Source organism: Pinus tabuliformis, chromosome 4_2, assembly GCF_031772625.1.
Source record: "Pinus tabuliformis cultivar Carrire ecotype Pingquan chromosome 4_2, CPIR1, whole genome shotgun sequence".
Classification (NCBI taxonomy): Eukaryota; Viridiplantae; Streptophyta; class Pinopsida; order Pinales; family Pinaceae; genus Pinus; species Pinus tabuliformis.
The window spans coordinates 547,114,645-547,139,175 of NC_142304.1; positions in this window are offsets into that span (position 1 = coordinate 547,114,645).

The following is a 24,531-nucleotide window of genomic DNA, read 5'->3' on the forward strand; positions in this document are numbered from 1 at the left end:
ATTCATGGGGTGATGCATGACAAACAATCAAAGATGAAGCTTATGCGCTTTGATTCACTTAGCCAAAGAGGAACATGTAACATCTCTCATTCTTTTGAGAGACTCACTCCTTAATCAACATTAGGTGAGATATCATCTCAAGGTCAAAACATTAAAAGTTATATGAAAAGAATTAGGAAAGCAATGAAAGTATTTTATTCAATATCATATTTCCATGTTCTCCCTAGTTGATCTCAATAATGAAGGGTGTAAATTAAGGTTGGAAGATTTAAAACCCATGGCAAAATCAAAGATTTTCTTATTCCTCAGAACTAAATGGATTGGAATTACACAATTATGAAGTGCCACATTATCAATCAGTTATATAATGAAATGTAAAAAATGTGTTTTATTGGGTGAGTTTTGTAACGTATATACCTACAAAACCCTTTTTTTGTTGTCAAGTTTGGAGTCCCTCTAGAAAAACTTGTAGTATTGTTGGATAGGAGGGTTAAGGAATAATTTTTTAAGATATAGATATGTACTACATGAGGGATTCACTTCTTTCCACACGCAAACTTACATATAAACTATGTCACAAGGTTCATCAAACTTTAACCTTGAGGTTCAAATTTTGGTGAACCTTAATTTTTTTTTAAGGTTTGATGAACCTCATCAAACCTCATATCCATTGACCGAGTCCTTAGATCAAAACTCATAACCTCATGCCACAACTCAAGCTTGTATTTTGTCCTTGCAGTTTCCATGTTTGTGATAACATTTTTGATGTTTAGTCATGTTGACTTCTTACTATTTTATCATATATATATATATATATATATATATATATATATATATATATATATATATAGATATGTGAACTCAATGGTGAACCTCATCCGAATCTCATCAAACAATTTGAACTCAAATCAAACCTAATCATTGTCGAACCTGAACTCAAACCCAAACCATGTGACATTGCATAAAAATACAAAATTCTCATTCTCCCAAAAAAATACACTTGTTTCCTATGTTTAAAAAAAAGAGACATAAAAAATAACTAAATTATAACTTTAATTTAAATTATTATTATTAATTTTAATGATAAAAAACACTTTAGTTTTTTATGCTAAAAAAAGCACAAAAAATAACTAAATTATAATGTTAATCTAAATTATTATTATTAATTTTAATGATAAAAATAATAAATATGAGTTAAACATATATAGATTTAAAAAGCATGTAACATGGAAATATTTTACCATGAAATGGATACTGTTACAATATCATGACTTACTAATGTGTCCAAAAAGTCATTAGATTTTTTTAATTATTGAATATAATAAAATAGCATAACTACTTTTAACATAAATCTCAACTTTTGATTTGTGACTACTGTTAAGAATGTTTAAGAATAAGCCACTGAGTTTAAATCCCTACCATCTATTTAATAACTAGCACATCCATATAAGTTAAAAGAACTATAGACATCGATAGACATTAAAAAATTTGCTTCATGATACATATCACATTGCCAAAAAAAAAAAACAAAACTAAATTATACTCTATTTTGATTTACTATTATTATATTAATTATAAAACAAATTAATATGAGTTAAACATATGAACATTTAATAAAATGCATAAGAAGATTCTTAACCATGGAGATTCACCCCCACTTTACCTACTAATACCACATGCTTAAAAAACTATAACTCATGTTCATATGGAAATTTTATAATTAATTAATTAATTTAATTTTGAGCAAAAAGGGCATAATTGCATTCTAGATAAATGTAAACCTTTGATTTTTGATTACTACTAAAAATATTTTTAGAATACTCCTACCATCCACCAAATAATTGCTGATAATTAAACTAAAAGTATGGAATACATACTCTGAAATAGACACCCTATTGACATAATTATTAATAATTAAATTATAATTTTGGAATCCCTATTCCAAAATAAACACACCTGTTGGAGTACCTATTTTTGAATAAGGCTTCCAAAATTTTAATTTTAATTTCAATAATTAATAGCTGCATGGTAGGAACTTAACCTTTGAATATTTAATTATCAAGAATTAATAGGTGCATGGTAGGAATTTCACCTTTATGGAATATTCAAGAATATTATGAAATAGGTTATTCAGTATCATATGGAAGAACATAGATGAAGATAGATGTGATATGTTATGCGATCTAGATGTTGTCAAGTTCAAAGCTATTTCCTTGAGCCATTTCCTACTTCTTGTGTCTGCTCACTCCAGGCCACTTATAATGCATGTCTTGACTTTAACAAAGCACTTCAAAAAAACCTTTTGAAACTAATCATTTTCAAGCATGCATAATTGCATAAGAGTTGTCAGAATTATACTTCCTGATTAATGTATTCGCAGACATTTTTTCTTACCATCAGAAAAATCATCACGTTTTCTATGCATATTTATAGTGCATCCATTCTCTTCTTTAGCTTGCAACTTTCTTTTTTGTTTAGCTACTTAGGTTAGTAAATGTGTTTACTGTATTTGTAGCCCGAAATCTTGCAGGCACCCTAAAGGAACAACTTGCTTCTTATACACCACCTTTGGAATAGCTTTGGCTGCAAAAGGAAGAGAGGATCAAGCAAATTTTGGATGTTTAGGTACAAATTCAGAGGATTTGTTGAGAAATTTCTAGAAAATTGCAACTCAATGATGCTATAACTCCAAAACTTGATGATCAGAACTTATAATTGAAAACTTTTGATGAATTTCCTCTACGGTTTCAAGAACTTCAAAGAGAAAACGTGATATTTCTTAGTAGATTTAGTCCATATGCTTTTTAATTTGTTTTGAAAATAATATTATCATTTGTTATATATTCCCTTATGGCCTAGACTTGGAATTTGGCTTAGAAATAATCTTTTAGCTTTTTTTCATTGGTTTAGTTAAAGTTGGAAGGGGTTATAATCATTTCTAAGTTAAATGATAAATCCTTTTCATTTGATCTAAACATACATCATATGGGATTTAATTATAAACTAGATTGTTTCTTGGTACTTCACACTTTAATTAATAATTGCAATCCTTGGCAGAGTGATCAGCTTGATGAGCCTCATAAATGGGTAATTATATGGGCTCATTTTACCTCCTAACCTAGTCAAATCAACCATTCTCTTAGCTTATTGTATGATTTTTTGATTATATTTATGCTTATAGAGTTAGTTGGGTTAGTTATTATGCCATGTGGTCTAACATGTATTTAATGCATATTATTGATGGATTTCGAGGTCAAAGTCAAGGAGTTAGTGGCCAAAATGCAGTAATAACTCAAAGTAGACAGAGGATAGGACATATAGGAGGGAGTCCCCCTCATTTATTACTCCTCACTTCGAATTCTTCTTCATTCATCTCGGAGTACAAGCAGCCGAATCATGCACTAGAAGGCAACCGATCAAGTAGAGGATGACTGATAGTTATCTTGATTTCTGGGAGCCAAGCCTCCCTGATTTTAAGGAAGCTATTGGTAGCTTCATATGTATAAGTAGAGAGGCCTAGGGCCTCACTATGGTTAGATTTTTGGTTATGTAAACTCTGCTCAAATTTCAAGCTTATTATTATTTGATAGTTTTATGTAATCTTGCTATTCTTTTGATAATGAAGATGGAATTCTTTTTGAGCTAGCACTGAGTTACCTCAGAGGGCTGAAGCTCTTGGGTTAGGGCCAAATCCAAGAAGCCAAGCTTCTCTTTACTTGTTCTTGTATGCTTACTTCAGTTTGTAGATTAATTTGCTATTAGATGTATTTCTTTTATGTTTAAGAATAGGTTTCTTTTGATGATTTAGTATTTTGCTTCCATTTGTGCTTTCTGTAGCATGTTAAATAGCGATAAGAAAAGATTCAAAAGGCTAGCAATAGTGACTTGGCCTCTCTTCCTCCCTCTAGGACCATGATTTGAGGCAAATATCCTCTTGCTGCCCCAAAAAAACAGATTTTCCTCCTTCATAGAACTTCTAGAGTTTGCAACTCTATAGTAGATTAATAGTCTAGTTTTGCTTTGCTTCAAATCTCCTTTATCATGTTCACTTCCTGATTTGCAATAGTCCTCTTTCATGCTTTCCTTTCCTACAACATTTCTCAACATTTCATTTCATAGACCATAGTTTATGTTGGGTGTGGTGCCCGATTATCTTTTGTATTCAAAGGTTTCAGCTAGATGTATACCCTAGGAAGACTGTACACCCCTCCATGAGGGGGGGACTTGTCCCCCCCGCGGCGGTCGGGGGGTAAATCCCCCCTGGCTGGGGGGTCCTGGGGCCAGCGGTCCCCTCGCGGGGCTACCCCCAAGGCTAAAAATAGATGTAAAATTGCCTTGTAAAAGTCTAGTAATTTCTAGTCAATCTGGTCTGTTCATTAGGCGGATGATCTAAAGGTAGAAGTTATATTTAGTTTATGGTTTTTTTCCCTAGAAGGCAATCCCCTCACTATATATGAGGGAATTATATTGTGTCTATGCATATCTATATTCTGAGTGAGGAAGAGAGAGGAGATTGAGAGTGAATAGGGTGTTACAGCGGATCTGATGTAGGTTGTATCTCTTTAGTTTGCTGGATAATATAATAAAAGAAGGACTGGCTGTTTCTCCATGGATGTAGCCCAAACTAGGTGAACCACGTATATCTGTGTCTCTCTTGTTTAATGCGTTTTCTGTGTTTATATTTCTGCAATATTTTATGTGTTCCATTGCTCCGTAATATAATTTTCTAACAACTAGTATCAGATTCGAAGGTCTATCTGGCTGATAAACGCACAGGAGATAAGGGTTCCTAGTTCAAGTGGGAGCAATGGCGGAAGATGGTAGATTTAGGGTTGAAAAATTCAACGGCCAAAACTACTAGCTTTGGAAGATGTAGATGGAATATTATCTGTATCAGAGTGATCTGTACCTACCATTGAGTGGAAAGACAAAGAAGTCGACGTGTATGACAGACACAGAATGGGATATTCTCGACAGAAAGGCATTTGGAACAATAAGGCTGTGCCTAGCAGCGTCGGTAGCATTTAATATTTCAAAGGAAATGACAACACAAGGTTTAATGTCGACATTGGCCAAACTATATGAAAAAACCTCGCCTCAAATAAGGTATTTCTTATGAAGCGTTTATTTAATATGAAGATGTCAGAGGGTGGATATGTTGCTGATCATTTAAATGATTTTAATACAGTCACAAGTCAGTTAAGTTCTGTAGGGGTAAATTTTAATGATGAGGTTAGGGTTCTGTTATTTCTGTGCTCATTGCCAAAAAGTTGGAATGGTTTAATTATGGCCATTAACCTCTACAAGAGAAGATATGGCATTGTGGCATCATAGGTTTGGACACATGAGTGAGAAGGGGATGCAAATTATTCACTCAAGAAATTTGTTGCCAGGTTTGAAGCATGTTGATTTAAAATTCTGTGAGAATTGTGTTTATGGAAAACAGAAGAGAGTCAAATTCCTTAGAGTTGGGAAAGAAAAGAAGAACAAAAAATTAGAGCTTGTGCATACAAATGTATGGGGACTTGCTGAGGTATCATCTCCTGGTGGCTCTTGTTATTATGTTACTTTTATTGATGATGCAACTAGAAAAACCTGGATTTATTGTATTCGAAATAAATCTGATGTATTTGATACTTTCAAGAAATGGAAAGCTTTGGTTGAAAATGAGACAGGGAAAAGGTTGAAGCGTCTCAGATTAGATAATGGAGGTGAATATTGTAGCAAAGAGTTTGATAGGTACTGTTCAGAGAATGGAATTCACAGAGAGAAGACAGTTCTAGGAACACCACAAGAAAATGGTGTGTCAGAAAGGATGAACAAGACAATCATGGAGCGTGCAAGGTGCATGAGATTGCATGTAGGATTGCCTTTACAATTTTGGGAAGATGTTGTAGATACTGTTGTTTATCTAATAAATAGAGGGCCTTCAAGTTCCTTGGATGGTGGTATTCCAGAGGAGGCATGGACAGGTAAAAAGGTAACCTACTCATATTTAAAGACTTTTGGTTGTGAATCCTTTGTCCACATTAATAAATAAAATAGAACAAAGCTTGAGGCAAAATCAAAGAAATGTACCTTTATTTGATATGGTGTTAATGATTTTGGTTATCGCTTATATGATTATGAAAATCACAAAATCATTAGGAGCAGAGATGTAATATTCAATGAAAAGGTCTTGTATAAGAATCAGTTACAGGAAAAGAAATAGGAAAAAGAAAATAGAGAATACATAGTGCTTGAAGATATCACAGGAAAAGTGATGGTGCCTAAAAATCATGATGATCAACAGCCAGAACAACAACCACAACAGCAACAAGCACTTCAAACACCTAAAAGTGGTGTTAGAAGATCTACCAGGATAACCAGACCCCCTGAACGATACTCTCCTTCATTATATTACGTATTGTTGACTGATTTTGGTGAACCAGAATGTTATGAAGAAGTAGTGCAGGTAGAAACCAGGAAGAAGTGGGAGCAAGCCATGAAAGAAGAGATGGACTCCTTAGCACATAACCAGACTTGGGACTTAGTCAGGTTGCCTACAGGTAAAAAAGCATTGCAGAATAAATGGGTTTACAAGTTGAAGGAAGAAGATGGAGGTAGAAAAATGTATAAAGCTAGACTTGTGGTGAAAGGGTTTTCATAGAAAAGGGTATAGACTTTGATGAGATATTTTCTCCTATTGTGAAAATGACTTCAACCAGAACTATTTTAAGTCTAGTAGCAATTGAAGATTTTCATCTTGAGCAGTTAGATGTAAAAACAACCTTTCTCTATGGGGATTTGGAGGAAGAGATATATATGCAGCAGCCACAAGGATATGAGGTAAAAGGGAAGGAGAAACTAGTGTGCAGGTTGTAGAAGAGCTTGTATGGCTTAAAACAGGCTCCAAGGCAGTGGTATCTAAAATTTGATAGGTTTATGTCTGAACAAGGTTATACTAGATGTCACTCTGATCATTGTGTTTATCTCAAAAGACAAAATGATGGCAGCTATATTATATTGTTATTGTATGTAGATGATATGCTTGTTGCAAGTTCTAACATGCAGGAAATAAATGTGCTCAAAAGGAAATTGGCAAACTCATTTGCAATGAAGGATTTGGGTGCTGCAAAACAAATCCTTGGTATGAGAATAACTAGAGACAGGAAGAATCGCAAATTAACATTGTCTCAAAGTGAGTACATAGAAAAGGTGTTGAAAAGGTTTAATATGCAGAATGCAAAATCAGTTGGTATACCTTTGGCTAGCCATTTCAAATTAAATAAGGAGGCGTGTCCAAAGACTCAGGAAGAAATGGCTCATATGTATAAAGTTCCATATGCATCAGTAGTTGGAAGCTTAATGTATGCAATGGTCTGCACAAGGCCTAATATTGCACATGCAGTGGGAGTTGTAAGCAGATACATGAACAATCCAGGAAAAGAACATTGGATGGCGGTGAAGTGGATTCTCAAGTATTTGAGAGGTACCACAAACCAAGCATTATGCTTTGGTGGTTCAAAAATTGCTCTACAGGGATATGTTGATGTAGATATGGCGGGTGACAGAGATAACAGGAGGAGTACAACAGGGTATGTGTTTACTGTAGGTGGAACAACTGTTAGTTGGGTCTCAAAACTGCAAAGTGTTGTTGCACTCTCAATAACAAAAGCAAAGTATGTTGATGCTACAGAGGCTAGTAAAGAAATGATTTGGTTACAAAGGTTTCTGTATGGATTGTGTAAGAAGCAGGAGTTGGGCAGGTTATACAGTGACAGTCAGAGTGCCATAAATCTTGCAAAGAACTTTGCATTTCATTCCAAGACTAAGCATATACAGCTCAAGTACCATTTCATATGGTAAGCATCAAAGATGGACAGTTGAAGCTGGAAAAGATACACACTAGCTAGAATCCTGCAGATATGTTAACAAAAGTTGTAACCAGGGAGAAATTGAGAATCTGCTTAGTTTCAATTGGTCTTCAAGTATGATGAAGAAGATGAGAAACAACCAAGTCCAAAGTGGAGTCATTGTATAGCAAATGAAGCAGCAGTGGAGTTGCTATAATCAGTCTCCAAGTGGGAGATTGTTGGGTGTGGAGCCTGATTATCTTATGTATTCAAAGGTTTCAGCCAGATGCATACCCCAGGAAGACTGTACACCCCTCCACGCGAGGGGGACTTGTCCCCCTTGCGGGGTTCTGAGGGGGTAAATCCCCCTTGGGTGGGGGTTCTGGGAACCAGCGGTCCCCCAGCGGGGTTGCCCCCAAGGCTAAAATAGATGTAAAATTGCCTTGTAAAAGTCTAGTAATTTCTAGTCAATCTGGGCCATTCATTAGGCGGATGATCTGACGGTAGAAGTTATGTTTAGTTTACGGTTTTTTTCCCTAGAAGGCAACCCCCTCATTATATATGAGGGAATTGCATTGCGTCTATGCATATATGTATTCTAAGTGAGGAAGAGAGAGGAGATTGAGAGTGAAGAGGGTGTTACAGCGGATCTGCTGTAGGTTGTATCTCTTCAGTTTGCTGGATAATATAATAAAAGAAGGACTGGCTGTTTCTCCGTGGGTGTAGCCAAAACTGGGTGAACCACACTGTTGGCGAGGTAAATCCCCTCTACGGACAGAGGCGATCCCTACTAGCCCAGACGAGGTCTAGCAACAATCATACAACGCTACAGCGCAAGTTCCTAATTGCAAATTAATAGACCAGTGATGAAGGCCTAACTAGATTCCAACGCTAGTGCTTGTAGAAGAGGTGGTGCTCCCCGTTCCTTTGCTCCGGCAGATCACAATCCCCACGATCTCCGTGAATGGACACCTGCACATACAAGAAACGACGCAAACAAAAACATAAAATCCAGCATATGCAACTATATATCAGTCAGAAAGGATATAACTCATCATCATCACAAATAACAATAAGAGTGGAACCATAACCAATAGTTGTTCATTAACGATTCATCAAAGAAGAATACAACCAAAGTTCTAATGCTAGATTCTCCTTTGGCTAGGTAGTCAACAACACATGTCTTGCAAAGCTTGTTGGGAATAGGGACAAGCCTCTCTCTCTTTGGTTATTGGACAAGAATCTCCTTGCTTGGATTTGGCCTTGTGGGAATTAAGAAGGCTCTTGTAGCATGAAGCTCTTGGAAACTTGACAATTCTCAATCTCTGGAACTATGGAACTCGCTTTGCTAAGGAAAATGGACAAGCTTTTATAAATGGAGGAAGGGGAGTTGGGATCATCCACAATAATCATGGGATTAGCCATATCATCAAGGAAGCTTCCATGAGTGGTGGAAAACCACTTCCTCTCTATGGAAATCCGTAGCCAACCCACCCAACTCAAGATAGATTCAGTCCAGGAATTTGTTAGGATGAAACTTCTACCATTTGTCTGTTAAAAAACACCACTAATTATGGTTGGCACGGGTGTGACTCTATGACAGAGCACCAACTGGCATGCCCTCTTTGGAGGATTTCCCCCATTGGCGCGAGGGCTGCACTATGGGACCGCGCTAATGGAAAAGGGCTATTTTTAGGGTTTTTTAGCAGGAGATGTCTTCAAGGCAAACAAAGTTCATGTTCAGGGGAATGCAATGCAAGTGTTTGTAGGCCATGTCACTCCTCATAGGTCCTAGAATGAGTCCTCCAAGATGCGGGAGAGGGGTAGCAGAGACGGTGACAAATTTCTATGTAACACATGCATATATGTGTCTCTATTGCTTTATGCATTTTCTGTGTTTATATTTATACAATAATTACTGTGTTCCATTGCTCTGTAATATAATTTTCTAATAGTTTAGACCATTTTAATGCAAAAATCTGTTTTTCCTAAATGCACTCATTTCATTTGTTGGTTGATTTTCTTGGTTGACTGTCAGTTTCTATGTAGCAGATCTCTTCCAGCAATAGGCCAACTTATCAACAATCACATCCCCCATCTGATCCATGCCCTACAGGTCTCCCAAACCTCACCTCAATTCTGCCCTAGTTTCCCTCACTTTTCATAGAACTTCTTCCTCTCTCCTTGAGCAAACCTAATCATCTTTCTCCATCTTGGTGGTTCATGGTAGACCTTAGGCACTTGTTATAGTCATTTTTGGGCACTGCAACCCCAATCAAACATGTCCATAAACCAAGGGCTCCTAAGTCCCTAAAAGTGTTGCTTCACACCCTAAAAGAACAAGGTCACCTGATTACATCATCTCCCAGAAGTTCTCCACAGAAAACTGCTCAGAACTGGTCAAAACTAGACTATACAGGTTGCTCAGTGCTAAGGGTGGGATGCATCCCACCCGCCCAGTGTAAAGGGTGCGATGCATACTAAAAATCCCTTATGTAGGGTGTGATGGGCGAGAGTGGACAAATGGCAGAGACAGTTTGCGAGGTGGATGATCACAGAATCTTCCAGAAACTTCTCCTATGACACTTGCCTCTCTGAATTCGCCCAGGGATGAGTAGGCAATCATCAATCTCCAAGTGGAATCAAGAACTATCAGAGAGAGGACACTAATCAAAATCCCAGAAGCTGACTCACCCCCCTGTAATCATCTATATATCGATCCCTCATCCCAGAGATCCAAAGGCTGGAATTTTGTATCTTGTAAGGAAGTGTTGTTGGTTTCTCGGTGGAACATCATAGTGTTGGGTGATCTAAGCTTTTCATGAGGTGAAAGAAGGGCTTTCATGCTGGAGGATGACGCTGGGTCAGAACAATTGGTTGTAATCCTCTTTGCTATTCTTGATATTAATAAAGCTATTCAAGTTTTCCTCCACATTCTTGTATGTTTGATGATATATGCATTTGTGTGGTCAATATATATCTGGTCCTATATTGTTTATGATTGTAGATCTTTGTTCTTCGATAGTATTATGCTGCTTTGATTCCACAGGTGCTCTTTGAAGCTGGGTAGACGAAGGAGAAGCGGCAAGGATTTGTCAGAAGGGAGAGGAACCGAGCAAGGAACCAAGTGCAAGACTGAGGTTGGTGTCCTTCATTCCCCTCTTATCTACCTCTCATAAAGGAAAACGAAGTGGTTTTAGTTTGTTTGTTTCTAAGATAGCTACCAGTCTTAGTGGGACTAACAGCTCTGAGTGGACACTAGATTTCCCAATAACAAAATGGCGACTCTGCTGGGGAACAAATAGATTGTTTGGTTGTTTATATTTGTTTGTTTTATAAACTTACAGATGGAGCTTGAAGTCAAGCTAGCTAGCCTTCGAACTGCATTTACTATGCAAGTGCAAAGTAGATCAATGCTGCTTTAGTCTATCTCCGAGTTTTGTTTATAAATTGAAGAATCAATTTGAAAACCTTATAATTGCCCTAGTGGTGGCTCTAGTAACCTCATTAGATCAACCCCTATGGTTTATATTTACTAAACATCACTTTCTCAACCTAAATCCCTGAACTGAGCTGCAAACTGTGACCCAGAACCCAGTTGAAGTCTCATCCCTAGACCATTGCACCTTCTCCTGTTGGGAATCTGGATGCATCGCACCTCCCGTGTGCAGTAGGTGCGCTGCATCGCACTTTCCCTATGTTACTGGTGCGCTGATCAGACAAGACCTCTTTTGCTCTCAATTTTTTGTTTCTGTGTTCACTCTCTTCAACTCTATTTAGGAGTTTTGCTGTCTGTGATTAGTGTACCACTATGGAAACCCCCTTCCTTTCCATCATTCTGCCTCCATTGTGTTAGCCTCCTGTTGCAACAAGTGTTCATCTTTCATGATTGACAGTTTTACATGCCAAATATGTCATACTTTGCATACTGCAATGCTCCATATTTCTTAAAGAGGCCAAAGAAGAGGCCATGAAAATGTGCTAGTCTAAAGGCCACTTCTGTATTCCAATTTTGATGACTTAACCATTTTTTAAGAATGTTCTATAAAAGGGAAGTCCAAATAGCTTAACCTTGGCTTCCTTAGGTTTCAATTTCTTGTTTTAGAATGTAGAGAATTGATATCGATCCAAACAGTTTAATCTTGGCAGATTTATAGATAGGTAGAGAATCAAAGGAGCCCAACTACTTAATTTGGGCCCTTGGCAGAAATAAGTGTAGATTTAGATAGGAGGGTAGCCAAAAGAAAAATTGTAAAGCAAGGTCTGCAAGTCTAAGTGCACCCAAAACAAAAAGAAGAAAAAATGCTAGGTAAGTAGGTTGGGTAGGTAGTTTTTGAGGTTGCAGAATGTTGATATGTGATCAATTTTTGTGTTTTAAAGTGATATTGTACTTCAGATCACAGGTACAAGGTAGTTTTCATTTGGAGGGGCTCAAACTGGACATCTCTAACCTCCCCTTCTTCCTCTTCCCCAAAATCACTCACTAATTTCCCTGAAGGGGTCAAGATCTGCTTCATTCCTCTTAGTTTCATCATTTTCCATATCATTTGCCTGGTGAAGATCTGCTTCACTCAAAGATTTCCATTCTTCCTCTATGAGTCACTTTTCCCCCTTCGATAGCCTAAGATCCACATACTTAGCGGTTTCTTGTCATTTCCCTATTAACTACTGACTCTATTATGTAAATCCCTATCTGTGTTCCCCTTCCCCTACTGAAATTATGTTAATAGCTCCCCTATATACTTATCCCCTCCCCTTGGTTGAAACATAACCATAAGTTCATTGGGAATTGCTAAGTTTATCTGAAACTCAGCAAGAACCCTCATCTCCACCCTCAAACTATCTCTTCATGCATATTACTCCACCACACAGTATAAAATTCCTTTCATGTGTATAAAAACCATCTTATTTGACTTATCTTCACCCTCCCAAGGCATAAACCCCTCATTTTGCCTTAAAACCCTTCTCAAACTGCACAAATCCACCGTTCTAGGCTTTCGAACCCCTTCTGATGCCTTAAAAACCTGTTAAAAACCCCCCAAACTCCACAAACCCAAGGTTTTGGACCCCTGCAGTGCTGTATTAAGATTTGAATATTCGCGGGCCCCGTCCCTAAACCTCTGTCGCCTCATCTTTGCCGCCAACCGTTAGATCTGGCGCGCCGCAGATCAATGGTGGGCGGGTCCTTTCCCCAGCGAAGCCGTCGAGATTTAACGCCCGGGAGATCGATGGTTTGACCATCGTACTCCCGCCATGCATCATCCTCTCGGCTGTGGTGGAGCCCCCTCTGCCAATACCACTTTTTGCCCAAAGGCAGTGCGCCAAAAATCGAAAACCACCTCCGCCCAGTGATGTCATCCTGCTACATCATCAACCTGTGTCAGGCCTCCTGCCACCGTACTGCCAAGTCGTCACTACCACATCACTACCACTGTGTACTGCCACCTCCTTAGCTGTACTGCTGACGTCATCTGGTGATGTCACCCTGCCACGTCACCTCTGTACTGGGACCCACTGCTGACGTCATGGTGATGTCATCACTCAAAAAGGCGTGAAAGGCGAAAATCGTGCTGAGGAAGCCCAGATTCAAAATCTGAGGCAGTTTTTCATGTGTAATTAGCGCCTAGTGCTAATCGTGCATGGCTATGGGAAATGGGCCAAAATGGAAAGCCCCTCATCGCGCAGCCCCCAACAAGCTCGAAAGGCGCAGAATGACCTGATTTTTTTCGCGAAACATTCAGAAAGGGGCAAACACAGTTTTTAAAGAAACAGAGGGTCGAACAACTGCCATAAAGGATTGATGGGACAGTCTAAACCATTCAGAAGATATTAAAGACTCCAAGATCAGTGCCAAAGAGTATCAGGAAGCGACAAAGAGTATCAGTTCAACAACATCAAATCAAGTGAAAATTAAAAACCTTCATCAAAGTCAGCAAAGCAGTTAAGGCCATTTAAAAGCCTATCTGGTCGGGATTAGTGCACATTAATGCCAACAAACAGTAGCAAAACCAAGTTAGAGGTGGAGATAAAGGAAAAATCACAGTTATTACAGGAGGACTGCACCGAGCCACCCAGGACAGACATTAACTCAGTTTTGATACAACTGCCCTCAGCGCAGCTCAAAGATATTTTCATGCATTTATTTCTGGATAAGATTAGGTTAAAGTAATCATTTTATTTCAGACCTGTTTAGGTCGGCTGTAATAGATTAGTTTTTGGATAATTTTCCCTATATATACTGACCCTCTGTATTCTTTAAAGGGTTAGTTGGTTGATAATCCTCATTAGAGACTTGCACTGGATATCTGAGATGTTTTACTTAATCAAAGATTGCTGAAAATCTTTGGAGGAATGATTGTCTGCTTTGTTTCTAATGGTTTGAAGAATTGAATGCGGAATTCTTGTGCTGCTATATGAATCAATAAGTTTTCCTTACCTCTGTTATTTTGATTTCACATATGCTCGAGTCACAGACCAAAGGATTGGTTTAGAATTTTCTTGGTTGCACTCTATGCTCAGTTTCTGTGGCTTCTTAATGTTTTCCTCTTGAATTAGGCATAAATATGAATTCTGTTATGGCTCATGTTTGACCTATTTTCATATATGAATGGCTGTTATCTAGGAATTCTTAATTGCTCCTAGATAGGGCTCATTTGTCTTCTTTCTGCTAATCTGAATGAGAGATTTTAATTTCCCCTCATTCCTTAGCCTTTAATCCATCTCTTTTACCTTGAATGATTATTTCATACGCAGCTAGCTTGCTCCATATTCCTTCTTGTGACCAAGAAAACGCACCAGTAGTCCTACTCCTTGACTTCATGCCCAATGGTTCTAAAACTTTCATGCTATCCCTGCCTCTTTACTTGAAAGCATCATCCTTCCCACCAAAAAAACAAAACAAAACCCCTTGAACTCAATAACTAGCCTAAAAACATTATCAACAAAGCTAAATCCGAAAGAGAGAGCCCTCTCTGATTGCAGGTGGGCTAGAACCTGCAGTCCAAAGATTGGTCTGTGGTTACCTCGGTCGTATCCTTTTGATGCCGACCAGAAGGACAACCTGAGTGATAACACATTGTGCAAAAAACTATGAATGTTTTTATGTATTGTGCATCATTTTCAGTTCTCTTTTACAAAGAAGTAGCATAATGAAACTGTCGTCTTCTGATTTGAAAGTGTTGCAAGTGTCGTTTTCAGTCAATGAAAAGAATTCTATTGTTCTTGATGGTCGATTATACAGTTAATCTTGTATTTGATTTGAATTAGTAGTTTTTCAAGTGTCAAAAGCAGTTTTCAATTCAAAATAGCAAAGTGTCATCATTATCTTCCTTTCGTTTTTGAAAAGAAATTTGTTAGTACTGTCACTTTGAAAAGATAATTCAGATTTGTACTTAGCATTCTTCTTGTCATTCACACATTAAGAAAGCTGAAAACAAATACATGCATGTGCATTTGCATCTAGACTGCTTGTTGGTTTGATTTAGGACAGTGCATCTAATGTGTGCTCTCTGCTCTATGTTGAAACAATATCATCTCTCTTTCTTTAGTAGCTAGGATTTTCATTGCAAAAGGAAGATTAAACGATTGTTTATCATCTTAGATTGCATTTTAGGAATTGTATATATACATCACGCGGTTAACCTAAAAGGAAAATTTCTTAAGAAAGATCAACTGTAAAATAAATTCAATGAACATAAAAACGCTTTGGAACCTAATGCACAACATCTAGAAGTCTAGGCTAGAGACGTATTCCGGTGTCGTAAAGCCTGGTAACTGTCACTTTCACTGTTGGTTGGGTGATTCCTCCTCTTTGAGACGACAAGTGCCAATATGGACTTGTGCTCCCACGTACCATCCAGGATATATTGGGAGACCACAATAGGATATATCCTTTATCTATAGGAATCCGTGTCTTCCGCCCTATCGATTGCAATGCACTGAACACAACATTCGGGAAGATTGACTGCCGTACCGTAAAAATTATTCTGCAGTTTTGCAATTAGTTTGGTAATCCCTCTGTCTAGATTTCTAGAGTAGTTTCTTTCGTTCCTTTTCAGACTCCTTAAAGGAAAAGGTCCATCTGAGCACTTGTCACTTCAGGATCATTAAAAATTGAAGGCGACTAGAGTCATCATTTGTTTTTTCTCGACTCTTAAAAATTGAAAAAACAAGTTGTGTCAAAGCATCTAAAATTCATTTAATTCGGAAACATTTTCCCCTTTATTAGTTGATCGAGTAATTCACAATCATGGAAGAAAGTTCATTGAAACCCCGTCATTCGCGGAGGCTTACGAGTCAACCGTCTTTGTCTCTAGAATCAAAACTACTCCGGACAAAGCAAACTCGTTTAACCGGCTCAAAGTTCCCTAGTCAGGTTGGAACAAGTGTTCTGACACCCTCGGAGACTCCGGTTACTCCAAACATTTCAGGTACCCCTACTGTTATAGAAGAAGTTCTGCAACCACTGGAGGACAGTAGAATTGATCCTAGTATACCTAAACCAACTCAATCTAAAGTTGATTTGGAAGGTGTTGTTCCCCAAACATCAGTCTTTGCAGAATCTATACCTTCTTCGGCAGCGGAAATATTTTACGGACCTGACGGTCGACCTCTTCCACCTAGTTTGATTGCTATAGAAGAGGTTGTGGAGGATCCACCGTCTAGTACTCCATTGCATTTTGGAGTTGAGATCACCCTATATCCTTCTTTGTCAGAAATTAGTCTACCGTTATTGGAAGTTCCTGTAGAATCGCTAGGAAATATTTTGGATAGACTAGATATGTCTGAACAACTGTTGACATCTAGGACTATGTCATCTGACACAACAATGACAGAACTTCCTGCTGCCACTCCAACAATGTTCTATGCTGTACCATCTGTCGCAACTGGCTCTCAATCACTGGATGGAATCCATCCAGGGGTTGTTTCAATGGTATGGTCTGTTCCCGTTTGTTCATTCGGAATAATTTTTGGAATCTATTATGTTGAGTCTTAGAAAATTGATCCTTCGCAGTGTCAATTATGGCAGTTCGGTCCTCAAAGGTAGATAATTCCCTTAAGCACCAGATTACTGCCGTATGGGGGGCAATATGCCTTTTCATTGTTGCCTCCGGGAGGTCAAACATACGAGAGCTCACAACAGAATTCAAGTTATGATGGAATTACATCCAGTGGTTGGATACCAATACTGCCTCAACAACCAAGAGTTGTATACTCAATGCAACAAAGTATGCCTATTTCAAATATCCCAACTACACCGGCTGCTGTGACAGTGTCGCAAGTACAGGCATTACCTATTGTATGCCAACCTCAAGTCTCTCAGGTCACAATCCAATAGCCGCTTGTCCCTACGACGCCACCACAATCATCGATTAGTGGTTCCTTAACTGAAGTGACCCAGGCTCAAACAGGTACCATTACCCCTCATCTTGGTCAAACAGCCAGTATTGGACAACTACACATGGTCTCACAACCATGGCTGGTGCAATATCAACAACCACAATTCCAACAAGTTTACCAAGGATTTGAGCACCAAGTCTTTGCAAGTAATGGGCAGCCGTATATTCAAAATGGTCAACATCAACCATTTCATAATGGTTATGCCCATCAACCTGGTATGCAAAGACCCACTGCTCAGGCAATCCCATCTTATCCTGGGTATGCTTCACCGAAACTGAATCAACAGTTTCCCTTCATGGCAACTTTAGAGTTACTAGATCTAAATCGGCTAACAAATGATCCAATCGCTTATGCCCCTTGGTGGCCAGCGATTCCTCATAAACTTCCGTCAGATATTCCTAAATTTAATGGAAATCCAGGTGAATATCTGTCGAATCATGTGATGACCTTTCATCTATGGTGTTCATCTAACACTCTAAACGATGATTCGATCAGGCTTCACCTTTTTCAGCAAACGTTAACTGGTCCGGCAGCAAAGTGGTATATTGAATTGCCTAGAGCTTCATTTGATAACTTTAGTACCCTAGCCACAACCTTTTTAACCCATTTTCCGTTACCCATAAGGTACGAAATGGGAACAGAGCTTCTTACCAATTTCAAGAAAATGACGGCCACTCACATATCTGATCATATTCATGAGTGGAGACGTCGTCGTAGAATGGTAAAAACATATGTTCTTGATCAGTTGTTGGCTTAATGGTTTATTAAGTCATTGTTACCTTCTATTATGGAAGATGTGGAAAAGGGAGGAGTCGTCACTGAAGAGAAAGTAATTACTCGTGCGCAATATTTAGACGATCTATACTCAGTCGGGCACACTCTATGATAAAATCCCTGATGCTCCTAGATCGAATTTTCCATTCCTCCCTCTCCTAAATCAAACAAAGACTCTCATGCTGGGGACGGCGTATAGGAACGACCAGCATGAAAACCATAAAGGCTAAGTCGAAGAAAGCCCGTATGGTTTCAGGTCAAAATGCAAATGAAGAACTTCTCGCAATGGAAGTAAATGTTGTATCGACTGACAAAGGCAAAGAAACCAAGCAACCAGGAGGCAAGAAGAAAAAGAAAGGGAAGAAGAAGAAACAGGAGGAGTCGTCCCCTGAAAAACATTCTGCAAACCCTTCTGGAGATAGGAAACGAAATCGTCCATGCCTAATATGTGATGAGGATCATTGGACAAGAGAGTGTCCATATAAAGCTGAGCTTAGAAAAAACTCGGCAGTATTGACTGATCCGTTTCCAAATCTAGGAACAAATCTGGTTGCTAGTGACAATGCTTCCTAGTCCGAAGTGCTAATGTTGTCAGTGTCGAAGCAGCAAAATGATCCTTTGATATCGACAAGGAATAAAGATTACGAGAATCCATAGCTGTTGGAAAACAAGGCCAATGATCAACCCAGTAGTTCAACAACAACTTCGACCGAAGTTGTGCCACCCATCATTCCTAAACTAATGATAAAGCCACCAAAGGGATTAGTACACAAATCGACATTTAATCCTCGTGCCAGAGTAGCACAACATTATAATATAGTGGAGGATCTGACCCAATCTCCATCTGCTATGTCGACACTTGAGGTACTGCAAAATTGCCCCTCTCAAAAGCAGGCTTTCTTATCAGCGATAGGTGGGATTGACCCAATGGATTCCAATCTTGTGTCCTTTAATCACAAAGGATATGACCCTCAGTTACCAACTCAACTAGCTTTCCTCATTCAAGTGAAAGCCCTCAAGAAAACTATTCATCGAACAATTATTGATGAGGGGGCATCTACATTATTATGTCGACGAGTTGCTGGAAAACTTTAGAATCTCCACCCTTGTCACGATCTTCGATGACATTAAAAGCATTTGATGGACAAAAATACACCCCATAAGGGATTTTAAGTAACTTTCAAGTTGAACTGGGGGGCAAAACAATAGAAATAGATGTTGAAGTAATTGACGGAAACCTTGATTACAACACCCTACTGGGAAGGCCCTGAATATATGCTATGGCAGCCATTGTGTCGACCTATTTTAGGAAGATTGCATTTCCCTTTCAAGGAGGAATTATAATCATCGACCAACAAACATTTCTCCCCAACTGTTCACAAGTTACGGGAAGCATTCCGATGATCCATGGAAGCCCTCATTCACTTCAAAATATCAGAGTAGGCCTACTAAAGACCCTATTTTAATGGGGACTTTTCCCCTACTGCCTCTAACCAATCTGGCAGAAGTGGCAATGGTGGGAACTTGTAATATGATATCTTCTATTCAAAAGATCTCTGAAAATGATATTAACATGGATCATCTGCAGGTATTGCCTCCAAGCCCAATAGAAATCTTGTAGCAATAAATGTTTTCGGCATGGGAGGAAAACCCAAATCAACGCTCATCAAGCGTTTGGATAGATAGGTATAAGGATTATGTTACCCCTTCAGATCCTTGGTCACAAGTACATTATACAGACGAAGGAATTGTTCAGTCAATGATGATTGACTAGGCACCATGGGAAGATTACCACCATCGTTCCCATCTTCTGGATTACAAAGAAGATACTCCTAGTGACCTTCATCATCCCTCAGTTTTTGATTTTTTATCAAATATTGTAAACACGATGGATTCCGAGTGAAACTTGTCCAATGTTGAAGAGACTATCGCCATAAATATCTTGACAAAAATAGATATTGTAGAGAATATTCGTGTCGGAAAATCTTGTTCTCCTTTAGAACTGGAAATATATAACGCTCTTCTTCACGAATTAAGAGATGTCTTTTCTTGGTCATATAATGAAATGCCAGGCATTGACTCGAGCATAGTTGAACATGAAATTAAGATGTATCCAGATGTCAAACCAACACGACAACGAATACGGCAGGTGCACCCCAAAAAAGCCGTTGCCATCAAGGCAGAAGTTGAAAAAATTCTCCATGCTGGTTTTATTTACCCGGTTCCTCTAACTGATTGGGTATCGAATATTGTTCCTATAATGAAAAAACATGGAACGATTAGAGTGTGCATCGATTACAGGGAAGTAAATCAAGCTTGTCCGAAAGACAACTACCCTTCACCCTTCATTGACTAGATAATTGATGAATGCACAGGATGTGAAATCTTTTCATTTATGGATGGATTTTCCGGGTATAATCAAATAAATTTCCACCCACAAGACCAGTCAAAGACTGCATTTATTTGTTTGTGGGGCACATTTGCATATCACAAGCTACCCTTTGGTTTAAAGAACGCAGGGGCAACATTTTAGAGGGCAATGAATTATGCCTTCCATGACATCAAAAACATCTTTCAACCATATCTCGATGATCTTCTGGCTCATTCGCGAAAGCGGATCGAGCATCCGCAGCATTTGAGAGCAACATTTCTACGTTGCTGACACTACAAGATACGAATTAATCCACACAAATGTGTGTTCTGTGTCAGTTCCGATCGTTTACTTGGCTTTGTGGTCTCAAAGGATGAGATTCATCTCGACCCATGTAAGGTTCAGGAAATCATTAATTTGCCTCCGCCTTCAAATTTGCTTCAGATTCAGAAACTCCAAGGGAAAGCAAACTTTTTGAGGAGGTTCATTCCAAATTACGCTGAACTTGCTAAAGGTTATACTCATCTGTTGAAAAAAGAAGTACCCTTTGTCTGGGATCAGGTCGTGCAAGCTTCCTTTGATGCTTTAAAGGAATCCCTAATAAAAGCATCATTAATGTACGCACCTAATTATCAAAAAGACTTTAACCTGTATCTGGCTACAGCGGATATGACCATCGCAATGGTTTTAGTTCAAGAAGATAATGGAATTGAACATCCTATATATTCTTTAAGTAGAAACTTAAATGATACATAAAGAAAGTACTCCTACGTTGAAAAGCTAGCTATTGTAGCTGTTCAAGCGATACAAAGATTTTGACACTATGTCCTCTTTCGAAAAACTACCATTCTATCAGATTGCAACCCCATGACTTATATATTGTCGCAACAGTTGTTGGGGGGAAAATATTCAAAATGGATAGAAATTCTACAGGAGTTTGATTTGGAATTTATAAAATCCAAATCGAAGAAATCCCTGGTTTTCGTGGAGTTAATATGGGATCTCCCATCGTCGTCCAACGATGTAACATCAGAAGAAAAGATCGTGGACGAATCTTTGTTTCTAATATCTTCAAGAAATCTGTGGTATGGAGACATAATAATCTATCTCCAAACCCAAACATATAGGTCTAATACCTCCCACTCGGAACAACGACGCATTTGATACCAAGCAAAAGACTACATGATCGTTGGTGATACACTTTACTGTCATGGTGTCGATACAGTTCCGAGGAGGTGCCTCACCCACGAGGAGGCCGAAAAAGTCCTGAATGATTTCCATTCAGGCACATGTGGGGGGAATCAATCTGGTTATGCTACGGCGCAAAAGATTTTACGAACATGATACTTTTGGCCAACAATGTTCAAAGTTTTCATAACCGCAGTCAGAAGTTGCCATGCATGTCAAATATTTGATCGAAAAACTAGAATACCACCCCCACCTCTGCAACCAGTAGTTGCTGTTGGGCCATTTGTCAAGTGGGGCATAGATTCCATGACATGTAACCCCACCTTGGCCAGGGGGAATGGGTATATCATAGTCATAATAGACTATTTTACCAAATGGGCCGAGGCAATGCCTACATTAAACAACAGTGGCGAAACGACTGCCCTTTTCTTTTTCAATCATGTAGTCTCTAGATTCGGCATTCCACAGGCCATAGTCATAGATCATGGATCGCATTTTCGCAATCACATGATGGTTTAATTGGCTGTTAAATTAGGGCTGTCCCACGACATCTCTACTCCATATTACCCACAAGCCAACGGAAAAGTTGAGGCAATCAACAAGGTCCTGAAGCAGATGCTACAAAGGATGATTGGAGTCCACAAAAGGAGTTGACACCTAATCCTGTACTCAGCCTTGTGGGTATACCAAACATCGGTGAGGAATGCAACCTGGTTTACACCCTTTCAACTGGTGTATGGCCTAGAAGCAATCTTACCGGTTCAGTGTGAAATCTCGTCCCTCAAACTCACGGTCGACCTTCTCCCCGGAACTTCAGAAGAGGAGGCTCATTTCTTGGAACTAATCCAATTGGATGAAACCCGTTGTGATACTGCTTTGGCTAACGAAGCCCATAAGAAACGAGTCAAGGCACAATTCAACAAGAATGTCAAACCTTGTGTCTTCTCAGAAGGTGACCTGGTCTTACTTTACGACCAGGAATCCGATAAATTGGGAGCAGGTAAGTTCAAGTCCTTATGGATGGGCCCCTATATTGTTAAACATGTATTAGCAAAAGGAGCATACGAGTTAGTTGATTATGATGGGATTCCACTGGCGCAACCTCGCGACGGGTTGTACCTTAAGTGTTACTATGCTTGACTCAAGATAGTAACCCCTATGCTTTTGTTACATTTTTGTTTTCGCTAAGGGTAATTGTTTTGGTTAAGTGACCCGCTTTTACGTTTGTTGCAGATGTTAGACCCATTGGAATCATTTTTTTGATATGTCAATGGAGCGAGGCGTAGTTCGTGGAAGCTATCTTTTGCGGCCTCGGCCATCTTCGATCCAAGCGGCAAGTTAGTAAGTTTTAGAGGGGTATGTATTGGCCGGTCAATGAACAATACTGTTGAATACAGCACGTTGATAGAGCTCCTCTCTGATGCCATTACGCGTGGCATATGCCGACTCGTCGTCAGGCTAGACTTACAACTCGTCATCCTACAACTCACTCGTATCTACTCCGTACGGAATCCAGCTACCTATCACATGTTCCTAGGGGTCAAGATTTTGGAAAGGCAGTTTGATTCTATTCAATATCAGCATATTTCCAAAAACTTAAACACATTAACATAATCATTGGCAAATTATGTGTTAGATAGACATTTGCAACATTTATAAAAGAAGCATTTCATCAAATATTTGCATCAAGATCACGTAACTCAACCAAAATAAAGCTTCGAAAATCAAAAAATATATATAACTGTTTATGGTTCATACATAATGTTCTGTAACCAAGACAAAATCGGTCAAATGACCCAAAACTCAAAATGCTGGGGGGCACCCTAGTCTAATGATGCTGGTGATAACAAATCACCACCTGTGCAATCATGCAATGCTAAAAGAGTCTCGACCACATCAAGGTCACGAAGGATAGCCCTCCCCACAGCCTCTCCTGCTGGAGCGGCAGCTAGCACTCTTAGATGTACCACTAGCCAAACTAGTCCAATATCTGCATGAGCACATGAGTTTTGATTAGTACTGATAGAAGAAAGCACAAGAACATTATAAAAAGAAATGATAAATAGAGATATGGTCAGAGAATTTACCGATAGCACCCCATTGCTCACTAGCCGACAACACCAAATTTGGGTCACCCCGGAAACCCATACCAGCATATGGATACTCGGAAAAAACCATCTCCTGATAGTTGAACCACTCAAAGAATGTATCAAAAGAGGAAACCTGGGACTGACCAACATGTCGGGCCATAAGGTCGACCCATCTCTGCATCTGTGGCTCAGTCGGTGGAGGTAAGCCAAGTGTAATGTACTGCGGCTGCATCAGTGGAATCTTTTCCAAGGCAAAAGTGGTCAAAATAGAACCATAGCTGAAGTTCTTGGATTTTCCACTTTTTACCTTGGTAAATTGTTCTTTCATCACAGGGAGTACTGGTTGAACACCTTTGGTTCAAGGCATTCCAAGGCATACTGCATATAGGACCTGTTAGCCACGTGAAGAGCCGCACTACCAGCCAGTCTAGCAAAAGTGAATAGAATGGTCCTTAAGGACCGGTCATTGACATCTCGAATGTTGATCTTACCATCCCTACTCGGCTGAGATCCCTCTCTGCAATACCGGCGAATATAATCTCTCACGGATTCGCCCCCGCGGGTAGAACCTGATAATGAAAGAGGGGCACCCCGCCTCGATAAACCGGTCAAAAAATAGATGTCCACAACAGTCAAGGGGATGGATTTTCCCCTGATCTGAAACACCTGTTTGGTAGGATCCCATGCATCGAGAAGATATTGCAACAAGTTGATTTGTTGCCTCATGCTAGAGATGCGGAAAAACTTGAACAAGCCACAGTTCCGTAGTGTAGTTACCGTAACTGGATCATGTAAAGCAAGCATGTCCTCTTCTTCATGCTCACATTCTTGCCATGTAACAACCATTTTTCTCCAATGAATCTCTTAAAAACAA